Below are 13,531 nucleotides of genomic sequence, written 5' to 3' on the forward strand. Positions count from 1 at the left end.
AGAAAGTGTTCTAGACTTACAGCAAACATTTGGACTTTCTTGTTTGCTATAAGCTTTTGGAAGAATTTCTATGAAGATTTAAAATTACTTCTAAAGAATTAGTTTCTATACTAGTAAAATCTATGACAAGGAGAGAAATACTAATTAAACTGACAATTGAAAACACACACAGACAGTACAAGGCATGGCAATAGTTTTCATACAAGCAAAACAATAAATAAATAAATCAGACTGACAAGTAGATCTGAAGTAAAGAATGTAAGTAAAGACAAAGGAGAAAGAGAGGGCAAGAGAAAAAAAGAGGGAAGAGAGAAAGGGAGAAATGAAAGGAAGGAAGGAGGGAGGGAGAAAGAAGGAAGGAAGGAAGGAAGGAGGGAGGGAGGGAGGGAGGGAGGAAGGAAGGAAGGAAGGAAGGAAGGAAGGAAGGAAGGAAGGAAGGAAGGAAGGAAGGGAGCAAAAATATCTATCATGGAAAAAGTAGTAAAAATATATGGGAGTCTTCTTTCTGAGAGAACATTTGCAATTATTTTCCCCCTCCCAGAAATATAGTTATGAACAATGATACTTAACTATTCTTCTGTTCAGAAAGTTTAGGCTCTTTTATTCTGTAGCATATTCTTACCAAGAAGTCTATAGTTCCTTTCTTAGTTTATTTTCTGTTAGTGTCTTAAAATATTCCAGAGAAAGGGACCTTAGAGGAAAAGGGAGTGTTGGACTACATTTCGTGATTATAGTCAATTCCTTAGAGAAGTCATAGTTGCCTGAGCAATCTGGTCACACTGAATCTGCAATTAAGTAGGGAGTAAGGAAAGCAAGTTAGTCTTGCTTTCTCCTTATTATACAGTCTAGGATCCCATGCCTAATGAACAGTCCTTCCCACAATTAAGATGGTTCCTCCTACATCGATGAAAACAATCACGAAAATCCCCCACAGGTATACTCAAAGGCTCTTTTCCATGGTGACTCTGTCTCTGTCAAGTTGACAACAGCAGGGATGTTACATTTTCCTTCTCTTTACCTGAAAATATTCTGCCTGTTAGTGAGGTAAAGAAAGCACATCTTATGATAAATAATATAAAGACTCATTCTCTATAACAAATCTTAAATTTTCTTCATGATTAGCATATACATGGAGTTAAAGCTTATACTTCAACCTTTCTTCTGTCTTTTATTATGTTGTAGGTCATCTTATCCTCTGTCTCATTGTAGCTTCAAATAATGGCACCAAGAGCAAACTTGTCTCTCTTTTTCTTTTCCTCCAAATTTGAGTACTCATATCAACTCTCAATATGGCATCATCTTAGCATACCCACACCTATCCAGCCTCAGGCTCATGAACTCATTAAAGTTGATACTGACATTCCAGGTCTTACGCTTTTTGTGTAACAAAGGTGGGTAGTTGACATCTAGTTCTCCCTATACTACTCAACTCTCAAAATTTCCCCATGAATCCATCCTTTCCCATCTATGAGACCTGATTTTATTTCTGTAAGAGTTGGCTAGCAAAACTCAAGCTGTATGAAGATGGATTCTGGAAATCACAAGTCTCATGAACTCTTCCACCAATCTATAAATAGATAGAATAAAGAAGGTAAACGTGTAACAATAAACACTTCACTAAAGTCTTCACAGGGACCTTGGCCATTACACAAGCACCAAAAAAGTCTACCATTAATAGATTTTACTTTGCTTAACAGTCCTCCTTATTTGCTAGTACATTATTTTGAATCAGTGTAATAGCACCTAGAGATAGCTTAAAAGCACACATGAAACTAACACTTGAGAACGGTCCTGCTTAGTCAAGTTTAATGGGCTTTGCAATACCTGACAACATCCTAGAGTTCAAGAACTTCAAGCATGTGAGTTTGTTTGTAGATTTCTTCCACACAGGTCATCATGTATCAGTGCTATCCAATTATTAAAGTCCATATAAGACTTAGTGAGTTGACTTAGTCTTACAGATCACAACAATGCTGATCACAAGGGGAAATTAAATCTCTCCAGGTCAGAAAAGGTAGTATTCACTTAAATAAGTGAACAGAACAGCAACATAATTTTTATTGATACTTTACATGTGACACATATAGAATGCCATTATTGGCACTAATCTCTGTAATACATACCACTCAATCTTTCATTTTACTTTAATAAGAAGGCATTAACTTGACAGAAAACACAGCTTACTTGAACTTGTATTTATATCACTTCAATTGTGCCACGTATTTGCTTCAGAGGATTTTCAACAAAATAATCTGGTAGAAATTAAAGCCATGGATTCTATTTGAACATATTTGTTTGACATATAGTTGAAGTAATAAAGCTGAACCTTGAGCAGTACACAAAATACTTCTCCAAATGTGGTATTTGTAATGTGATCCTTGCCATTATATTGATAACATATAAGATTTCTTGCAGGAATTTCTTGATGGAAGCAGCCAGCCCAAACATTCACGATCTTGACTCTAATCACATGAATGTTTATTTCTGATACCACTCCTACTGATATAACAAAAGTCATACATATTATATTCATCTCAATTATAATTCAAAAGTATCCTGCAAAACCGCCATCATAATCAACAAACAACATATCCACAAACTTCAATTTTTCTTGTGTACTTTTGTACATGTCTTTTGATTTTAATATGTGTGCATAGTGTGCATGTATGTGTGGGTGTGGGTGTGTGCATGTGTATTAAGGATGAAAACACATCTTTTTCTCTTAAACAGTTAACTACAGGTGCTATGTTATACTACAAATCTCCAAAATGTATTATCTTTCTTGATCAAAATTTATTCTTATTGATCAAGAACTCCCTATTTTTTTATTTCTGTCTGCTAGAAATCACTTCCCTTTCTTTTGTATGATTTTGATTATTTTGGATTATTGAGATATTTTCCTTTTGTGTTTAGCTTATTTATTTTTAGTATAACATCCTCCATTTATATCAATGTTGCATTGTCATAGACAAAAAAACTGTTCACTTCAAAAGCAAATTCTTCTTTCTCATAGCCTTAGCAAATGGGAAAATCCAACATGGGAAGCAGTAAGAATATGAAGCTTCAAGTAATACTAATGATTTTTCTTATAGGAAAGTCTCTCCAAAATTACATAGAAATTTAACTTTTACTTGTAAGAAAAAGAAAGGGAAACAAACATGGCAGAAAATGTGAATGGGTATCCCAGCCAGAACAAAGGACACAGAAGAGAAAAGGGCTGTGTGTGATAAAGGTAGATCTTTTTGTTTTTTAATTTTATACCCCGACCTCAGTTTCCCCTCCCCCCTCTCCTCCCATTCCCTCCCACTTCCCCTCTGCCCATCCCCCAATTTATTCCTCCTCCATTTCTGTTCAGAAAGTCCAGGCCTCCCATGCGTATCAACACAGCATGGCATGTCAAGTTGTGTTTGACTCCTGTTTAATGCCACATAGTACATCAAACTTGCAATTTAACTGCGTTTAATATTAAGCTTTCACTGATAAAAAAAAAAGGAATATAGATTCTGAGCATATTATTTATTCATTTTAGGTTAAGTTTTCACTAAGGCAAGTCATAGATTTTTTTAAAGGTGAGGAAACATTGAATAGTTAACATCTATTAATAACTGCTATGTGCCAAAGGCACATCAAAATAATAATGCTAATGTATTTTATACAACAACTTATTGTGGTTGGTATACATCTTATCTTTTGTCACTATGATGTATTACTGGGAAAACAATTTAGAAGTAGGAAAAGGTGTTGTAGTTCATGTTTTCATAGCCTTTAGCCCATGGTTGTCTAGCTTCATTATTTAAGGCCTGACAGAAAAAAAATTCTGTGCCAGTGAAAATATGGCAGAGGCTGCTTGCATCATGCTGGCCAGTAATCAGAGAAGTAAAGAAAAGGATCACAGGGAGACAGCTTTGTCTTTCTACAGCAAGCCAAGTCTGTAGAGATCTATTTCCCCCAACCAGTTTGTATCTCCTAATTAGCTTTTATCACTTTCCCCCCAAATACCAACCTTTCACCAAGGTTTTGATGCATTAATTAGATCAGATTCTTTTTGACACTATCAGCTCTCAGTAACTAGATTCAGGAGTCAGGCATCAAGTTTTCAATTCATTTGTCTTCTGGGAATGTTTCATATACAACCCCACTATCATCAGCTTAGAGATGAAAAGTCTACCAGAGAGGTGAGCAATGCATAATATAAAACAAGTCAAGGAAAACAGGTATGGGTACATCTTTGAACAGATATATTTAGTTATTCCTAAAGTTAATTTTGTCTTGACTTAGAAGAAGTTGTGAAATTAGCCTAGTGATCAAGCATAAATGGCTCAGAAAAATGCATTTATTTTATTTTATATCATTTATTTTCTATTTTAACTATAACAATGTTACATACTTCTTGTTTTATTGTATGACACTTTTATTTTATTAACTAGCACTAATATACACTATAAATGAAACAATGTGTAAATAAAGGTTGCTTTGAGAAAGAAAACAATGAATATCAATAATTTAATGAATATACTAGGGTTGGATTTCTATTTTATGTACCATGCACAATAAGTCTATTTGGAATGCATATTTAGAAGATATTGATACAGAAATCCAACATTTTTCTTGAGAGTTTCAACTTTCCATGGAACAACTAGGTTCTCTCAATATGTTCTGAGTTCTATTGTGAAGAGCTTATTTACAGTGTTGTAATTTTGACTCACAATTGCAAAACTTTTATAAACTTTTGCAAAAATCTTATCATATGAGAATGGGTTTATTTAAAAAAAATAACCAAGACATATCAGTCATTTAATTTCCTTTCTTTTCAAGCACCATGTAAGTGAAAAACTTATTATTTGATCTCAGTATTTGATTATTGAAATACTTTTAGTAGCCAGTATATTTGATTTTTACTACAAAAAGTGAGAATTCTTAGGGATGGGGAGATGGCTCAGTCAACAAATGTTCTTCTATCTAGCTGAAGATCTGTGTCTCTACAACCCCATCAAAACAGAACATAGTAGCACACATCCATAATTGCTGGGCTGAAAATGTAGAAAAGGAAGATACCTACAGTTTGCTGGTTCTCATGCTAGTCAAACCAGTAAAGTTTAAGTTAATGAGAGACTGTATTCCAATGTAAAGTGGGTATTGATAGAGGATAACATCAAATAGTGATTTTTAGCCTCCATTTGTTTCTTCACAAACCTATACACATACACACACACACACACACACACACACACACACAAATGTACATTCACAAAACTACAAAATAACAAATGAAATAAAATAAAATGTTTAATTTTTAATGAACCAAATATACATTATATATTTTCCTATATTCATCCAATTTTTATAATGAAAACATTTTGAAGCAAATAATTACATTTTAGATAATTTAGCCATACTTTTGCAAACAATTTGTCACAGGATACTAGGGCTAGAGAAAGTTATTGAAAAGCTAGGCATGGCTCAACAGAAGAATGGGCAAAGAAAATCTGGTATGTTTACACAATAGGATATTACTCAGCTGTTAATACCAATGACATCATGAAATTTGCAGGAAAATGGATGGAACTAGAAACAATCATTTTGAGTGAGGTAACACAGACCCAGAAGGATAAATATAGTATGTATTTGATTAGATGTTGATATTACCCATTAAATAAATGATAACCAGCCTACAATCAAAGACCCAGATACATTAGATAGAGAGAAACAGGATAGGAGATACACAGGAGGGAGAAATCGAACAGATTTTATGGGTACACTGGAGGGAGGGTGGGGAGAGATGAGAGAATGGGGGAGGGAGAGGGAAGAGGAGATTGAAGGTCAGATTGCAGAGACATCTAGAATTGAGGGGCATTTGAGGTGTGTTATGGAAGCCCAGTGCAGTGGACACTTCCTAAAATAAATGAAGGCAGTCCTAAAGAAATCTTCAAATGATGAGAGAGACAAGAGTCACAAATGACAATCTCTTGTCACCAAACAAAGTACCAGTACCAGGACTGGGTTACATCCTACAGAGTTGTTAGGTAAAGGGGTCCTTTGAAAATCCCCCCAAATCCTTGCTGTTTTCAAGAAAATAGGTTGTTCTCCACAGAAAGGCTGACAATAAGGACCCCATTGCTTAAGACAAACAGCCATACAACTCATTGAACAAGGAGACGTTGAGCGGGTGACTATGTTTTACCTTCACCCATATGTTCTAGTGTCTTCAGTACTGGAAGATACTCTGCAGGCTACCAAAAGAGAAATTCAAACACCAATCAGCCACAAAATGGTTGACCTGCAATGCTGTCCTGCCTCCAAAGTAGGCTAGGACATATGTGGCACAAAGTTTGTGGAAGCATCAGTTTGACTTAAGGCCTACTCGACCAGATGAAACCCGTATTTAAAACTGCTTGGGTGACCCAGAACCAGGGACTAGCTAGCCCATAGACCTGGAATAAAACCAAATACTACTGGTCTAAAATTTTTTTAAAAAAGTAACAATGAAATGATACCTAATGATATTCTGCTGTACTCATAGTTTAGTGCCTTATTCAGCCATCATCAGAGAAGCTTCCTTCGTCAGCAGATGGGAATAAATACAGAGACACACAGCCAGATATTACATATACAGAGATACTTTGGAACACAGAGCTCTAAATTAGATGTCTCCATCAAATCCCTCTACTCAGAGCTTAGGGAATACTGAAAGAGGAGGCAGAAAGAGTGTTTGCAGCACAAGAGATTAAGGACACCAAGGGAACAAAGCCCTATGAATCATTTGAGCAAAGCTCATATGAACTCACAGAAACTGAAGCAGCATGCACATCGTCTGCACAGGTCTATTCCTCTGAACATATTATAGGTTTCACTCTAGGATTTTGATGGGGAACTCCTAAGTGTATGAACAAGTAGGTCTCTGATTCTTGTGCCTTTCTTGGGCTCTTTTCCTTTTGTTGGTTTGCCTTGTCCGGCTTGAATGTGGTGGTTTTTGTTTTAACTTGTTATATTTTATTTTGTTATGTTTTGGTGTTACCTCTTAGTATGCTGTTCTTTTCCAATGTGAGAGAGAAAAGGAGTATGTTTTGATGGGAGATGATGTGGGGAGGAACTGAGAGAAAGCAAATAGATGGGAAACTCTAATGAGTACATATCATATGAGAAACAAATCTATTCTAATAAAAGCAGATTTATATTTTGATGGCATTTTTAAGAGATGGTGAAATCTACATGGACAAAGTGAGGCACTGAGGTATGTCCTTGGTAGAAACACTGAGTCCTTACTACTTACCTCACTTTCTGATTTTTACATCATCAGGTTTTGCTTCATCATGTTCTCAGAAACAATGGAGCTAAGCAACTGTGAACTAAAACTTCTGAGATTATTAACCAATATATTGCCTTTCTTCCATATTTACCACTAGGTTGGAAAGTGACTAACATTACTAAATGGGAACAATCTTGTTTAGAGAACACTAGCTCATAACTCATTCATATCTATTCATCAACAAAAATCAAAAATTTTAAATCCTTCCTTTGTGTACTGAAGGACTTCAACCTGCAACATGTTTTATTGGTAAATTCTACTTTTGACCCTCTTCTATCCAATGTATGCTATTAAAGAAATAGCATGTGATAGTTAAGGGGATCTCAGATTTGTGAACAGTTGTCATTCATTTCTTTTAGCATCACTTTACAAAACTGTCTTCCTATTATATCTCTCCTTAGGAAAGGCTGCCTGCCAAGAGAGCAACTGTTGTGAAAGTAATCAAATACTTTTAATTAAAAAAAAATCCCCAACACCTTATAATGTTTTCCCTCATGACCTTAATTCCTAGGAGGCTTCCATTTCCATCTACTTCTGTGCTGCTTTGACATAATTAGAGCAAAGTATCACAGATGTTGGGAAGAACATTTCAAAACCTGTGCTGAGGTTTACCAGATGTCTAAATCATCCTTTGTGAATTATTAGCAATTTTTTAAAAAATTGTTTTGTGAACACAGATGCATCTCAGGAGACCTGAAACTAATCTAAATCTCTAATCTTTGAGTGTATATAAACTCAAGTATGATGGGATTTTGATTTATAAATAATTACCATGAGTAAATCTCATATAATTTCTCCAAATCTTAAAAATACATAGAACACAGTCATTATAGTTTGGCTTGATATCAAAAGTGGGTGGCTTACTGGGAATAATAAATATCTGACTAACATAGACCAATAACAGTGGAAAGTTTTACAAATCTGGTTTTTGTAACTTATGATTCTTTGTTGGCTAATTAGTTATTTCTGAGAAATTAATAGCTGTTTTATGAGGAAAGCAGCAAAGTTTTACTTTTAAGTACCCGTATTTAAAAAGAGAGTAAACACTAGCTTTGCATAAAACAATATACATTAAAAGGCTAATTAATTTAATCAGTTATCTGAAATCCAAATAATTTGCCAATGAGGTTTTATTTAAGTGGAATCTTGCCCCGAGTGTGCCATTTTCCAATAGGAGATGGAAAGCTGTTTATGCCATCTGGAATATGGACAGGGAAAACATTTCAATGACTGTGTCAAATAATGCACCACTAGCTTCAAAGATAAACATTTACTCGGTAGAAAACAGGAAGAAGCCGGGCGGTGGTGGCGCACGCCTTTAATCCCAGCACTCGGGAGGCAGAGCCAGGCGGATCTCTGTGAGTTCAAGGCCAGCCTGGGCTACCAAGTGAGTTCCAGGAAAAGCGCAAAGCTACACAGAGAAACCCTGTCTCGAAAAACCTAAAAAAAAAAAAAAAAAAGAAAAAAAAAAGAAAAGAAAAGAAAACAGGAAGAACAAATCCATAAGATGAAAGCATAATTCCTTCTTATCACACTAAAATTACATTTAATACAATAAAGTAACATATGTGCACACAAGCTTGAAATAAATTAAAATAAACCCTTGCAAGGGCCTAGGAAGGAGATGGTTTGTGGAACAGAGTAATAGAAGAGGTGCTGAATAAATCAGGAGAAATATGTTAAGTGTGACAGAGAAACATATTATTCAGTAAGACTTCTAAGACTGCATAATGATTCCTTGAAGGTTCATATTTGTGGTGCTGAGCTGATAGAATCTTTGCTCAACCTCATTCACTCATGGTCTCATCAACAGACTCTTACCTATTTCCTGTACCTCATTGATTTCTTTTACAAGATGCTTTGACAATTGTTATTTGAAATGTAAATCTATCATACCATATCATCTGTTTTCCATTGATAGAGAGAATCAGAATCTTTCCAGTCCAAAAGAACTTTCCTTGCATACTTCATGTATACAATAATTTTCACAGTAAAGTCCCATTCTTCAAACAGTTATGCAACTACTCTCTTTCTCATCCTCTTTTGGGATGAAAAATAATACACCCTGTTTTTGCAAATTTTTCTGATTTGTTAAAATATTTCCAGGCTCTTACACATACAAAAACCATAATCCTGTCTCTGTTTTACAATGTACTTTTGCATTTTAACAGTATTACTCCTCTCATTAGACATGACTCACTTAATGCCACATTTATGTTGACATATTCAGCCTTCAGATAAAAAACCACTAAGAGGGCCAATAAGAAAAAAAAAAGACAAAAGGTGATACCATTCATGAAACTATAAACTAAATGATAAAACAGTAAGGAACAGCAGAGAAAACTGAATACCAGATGTTAAAGAAAGAGATTCTAAGAAGAGCATTCAAACCGGTTTATATACCCGTCTATCTCTGTTGATATTGCTTATCAGTAGAACAAATATATGTTTTTCACTATATTTTATTTTTACAAAGATGGGAACTGAAACTAGCTAGGCAGTTATCCTCTACTAAGCTACAACCCAGCCTGTAGAACACAAAAATCCATAAGCCTAAGACATGCTTTCACAATCTGTGACCTATTACACGTTTTAGCTTATTAATTAGTGAAGATTTTCAGCTGGGGATGTAGATAAGTGGTAGAGTACTTGCAGAACACATACAAAGCCAAGGAATTGATTTTCAGCACTGCAAAATAAGCATACTTAATGAAGGAACATTTTAATAATTATCTACATGATATTAGATTCTGGTCATATTTCCATGAGTCAATTTTAATTTTAATTTTTAAAATGTTTTTAATTTTTATAATTATATCCTGATATAGGAATTTGTTACTGTTTAATTAGTTTGAACTGGGTTCTAATCTGGCTCTGTGGTAAGGTAAAGCTTGACTCATATTAGTTGGAAACAAGTCAGCTGTTTTCCACCAGATTCTTGTGGAGATTTTTAGTTTTTATTGTCTTTCCTTTTTCTTTATTAAAAAATTTTCTACTCACTCCACATACTATCCATTCCCCCCTTCTCCCACTCCCCAGTCCTCTTTCCCAAGCCACCCATCTTACCCACATTCCCCAAACCAAGGTCTCCCATGGGGAGTCAGCAGAGCCCAGCACACTGAGCCTAGGCAGGTCCAAGCCCCTTCCCACTGCATCAAGGTTATGCAAGGTGTCATACCACAGGCACCGGGTTCCAGAAGCCTGCCCATGCACCAGGGACAGATCCTGATCCCCCTGCCTGGGTGCCCCCAAAACAGTTCGAGCCCAACAACCGTCTTCCGTATCCAGAGGGCCTAGTCCAGTCCCATGGGGGCTCCACAGCCACCAGACCACAGTTCATGGGCTTCCGCTAGTGTGGCTGGTCATCTCTGCACTTCTTTCGATCATGATCTTGAAGTCCCTCGCCTGCAGTATCTTTCCTCTCTCTTATTAATTGGATTCCCGGAGCTCAGCCTGGTGCCTGGCCATAGATCTCTGTATCTGCCTCCATCTATCACTGGAAAAAGGCTCTATGATGACAGGTAGGTTATTTGCCTGGCTGGTCACTAGAGTAGACTGGTCCAGACACCCTCTGGACCACTGCCAGCAGACGAAGGTGGGGTCAACCTTGTGGATTCCTGAGAGCCTCCCCAGCACCCTGCCTCTTCCTATTCTCATGATGTCCTCAGCTATCATGGTGTCTTCCTCCCTGCCCTCCCACTCTGTCCTTGTTCCAGCTTGACCCTCCCATTTCCCTATGTTCTCATCCTTCACTCCTTGCCCTCTGCCACCCCGCCACACCCAGTCTACTCGTGTAGATCTAATCTATTTTTCATTCACAGGGTCATCCTTGTGTCCCTCCTAGGGTCTTTCCCTGTTATCAAGCCTCTCTGGAGTTGTGGGTTGCTGTCTGGCCATCCCTTCCCTCACATTTAGTATCCACTTATGACTGAGTACATACTATATAATGTATACGCCCAAGAGTGGTATAACTGGGTCTGGAGGAAGACTTATTCCCAATTTTCTGAGAAACTGCCATACTGATTTCCAGAGTGGTAATTTTGTTTTTTATCCCATACAAACACATATTCCTTTTCAAACAGTATCTGTAGAAGTGGAGAAACAAATATATGTTTCTAAAACATTTTGTGGAGAACAGTTTCAATGTCAAATATCAGTGAAAATGTTGTAAAAGAGTTAACCTAATCCTGTAAGAATGTGAAATTCTCTATCCTTCCTGTAATCCTCACTCTAACAACAGCAGTCACTTACACATTTCCTTTGAATCAGTAAGAAAGTGATTCTCTGTGTAGCCCTGGCTGTCCTGGAACTCACTTTACAGAACAGGCTGGCCTTGAACTGAGGCACTTGCCTCTGTCTACCAATCTTGGATTAATCTTGGATTAATTTATTTATTAATTAATTTAATCTTGGATTAAAGGTACATGCCACCATTCCCAGCTTATGTTTTATCAAGTTTATTTACTTGATTTCCCTGTCCAGGATATTTCTGACCAATAAGTTGGAAGAGAACAGAAAGTCTTCTAGAAGTGGGATGCTTCAGTTACCAGAAAATGAAATGAAATGAAATGAAAACTAAAAACTTTTTTAGCATGAAATATAAAGTATCTTTTTATTTTAGCAGGAATTATACGTATATTCATGAATGTCTTTTATAAATAAAATTTTGCATTAAACTAACTTATCTCTTCAATTAATATAGAAAAATAATTACAATGATGCCCTTTTTGAAGATTTTTTTAAGTTTTATTTTTTGACTTTTCAGTCTTTAAAAGTTTGACCTGCAAACTGTCAGACACACAGATGGCAAGGTAAGACCAAGACTTCATAGATGGCAAGATAAGACCAAATCCTGAGTAGGTATATCACTGATCTTACAACCAATCTTAAATCCACCACATATTGAAAAGAAACATAGCCAAAAAAGCCAGTTCCTAGTAGTTCTTGTCCTGTTCATCAACAATCATATTAACTGTAGAAAGCCTCTGTGAGTACAACACAAGATGAAGGACACTCCTCAGTTGTTAAGAAACTAATTCTAATCATGTATGTCAGCATGTATGTAGGTGGAAAACCCATTTTAAAGAGAACAAGATGTAAAGTCCCATATCTCAATATAGCTCAGGGGGTGCTGGGAAACTGCCCATAGTGATCTCCCAGCACATATGGAGTTGGTGATCCCAAAGGAAAGTCTGATTACAATTAATTTTGAATAAGAGTTACAGGAACATAAGAATCGTGATACCTTGGCCAGGCAGTGGTGGCACATGCCTTTAATCCCTGCACTTGGGAGGCAGAGGCAGGCGGATCTCAGTGAGTTCAAGGCTATCCTGGTCTACAAAATGAGTTTCAGGACAACCAGGACTGTCACACAGAGAACCTTGTCTTGAAAGACCAAAAAAGAAAGGGAAAAAAAGAATTGTCATACCTCAAAATCTGATCTTACAAAATTAAAAAAAAAAAACAATACATGACTAAGTATCACACAATGTACTGGACCAAGTGATGAGCCACGTCCCAGGAATGAAGAGACAAGGCATGAAGATGGCACAGAATTTGACTAGGCTGCTCAGAAGAATCAATCATTTAACACTGTGTTTTCCTCAATTTTTATTTAATATTTTGGCCAAAAGGTAACCAGAGATAACTAAAAATGAAATCATAAATAATGCAATAATTAAAACATGCACATACCTATTAATACTAAGAAACATATTTTATCTTTAAGTAATTATTATGACTGCAACTGAATCAAGTTGCTGTAGTGTATTAACTACATAAGAGAAGTGTGTGGCAAAGTCCATGTTTTTAATGTATTAATATAAGAAAAATATAGATATGTATAAAACTATATATTATTTGTTTAGATGGTTCTCAATGTCTTATGTTTCAGAATATGTCTGCATTTGAGAATTCATCATGAACCAAACCTACTCACTACTTGATTTAAATAGGTGACTTACTACAGTTTCATGTGACAAATTTAAACACTAATAATATTTATGAGAGATCTTAGACTCAAAGTGGTTAAGATTCTTAACCAATAGGAATGTCTGGGACATGAATTATTGCTTCAACCTGTGATCCTCACAGATTATGCTGCTCAGTCTTCTTTTTGATCAGATCAGCTATTGAGGTAGTTTAGTTTCTGTATTCCAGCACCTCTATTTCAAAAAGAATACATTGTAAAGCCAAGTCTTTCTAATCGAGACAGCTCTTCATTAA

Source organism: Peromyscus maniculatus, chromosome 5, assembly GCF_049852395.1.
Source record: "Peromyscus maniculatus bairdii isolate BWxNUB_F1_BW_parent chromosome 5, HU_Pman_BW_mat_3.1, whole genome shotgun sequence".
NCBI classification, from domain to species: Eukaryota; Metazoa; Chordata; class Mammalia; order Rodentia; family Cricetidae; genus Peromyscus; species Peromyscus maniculatus.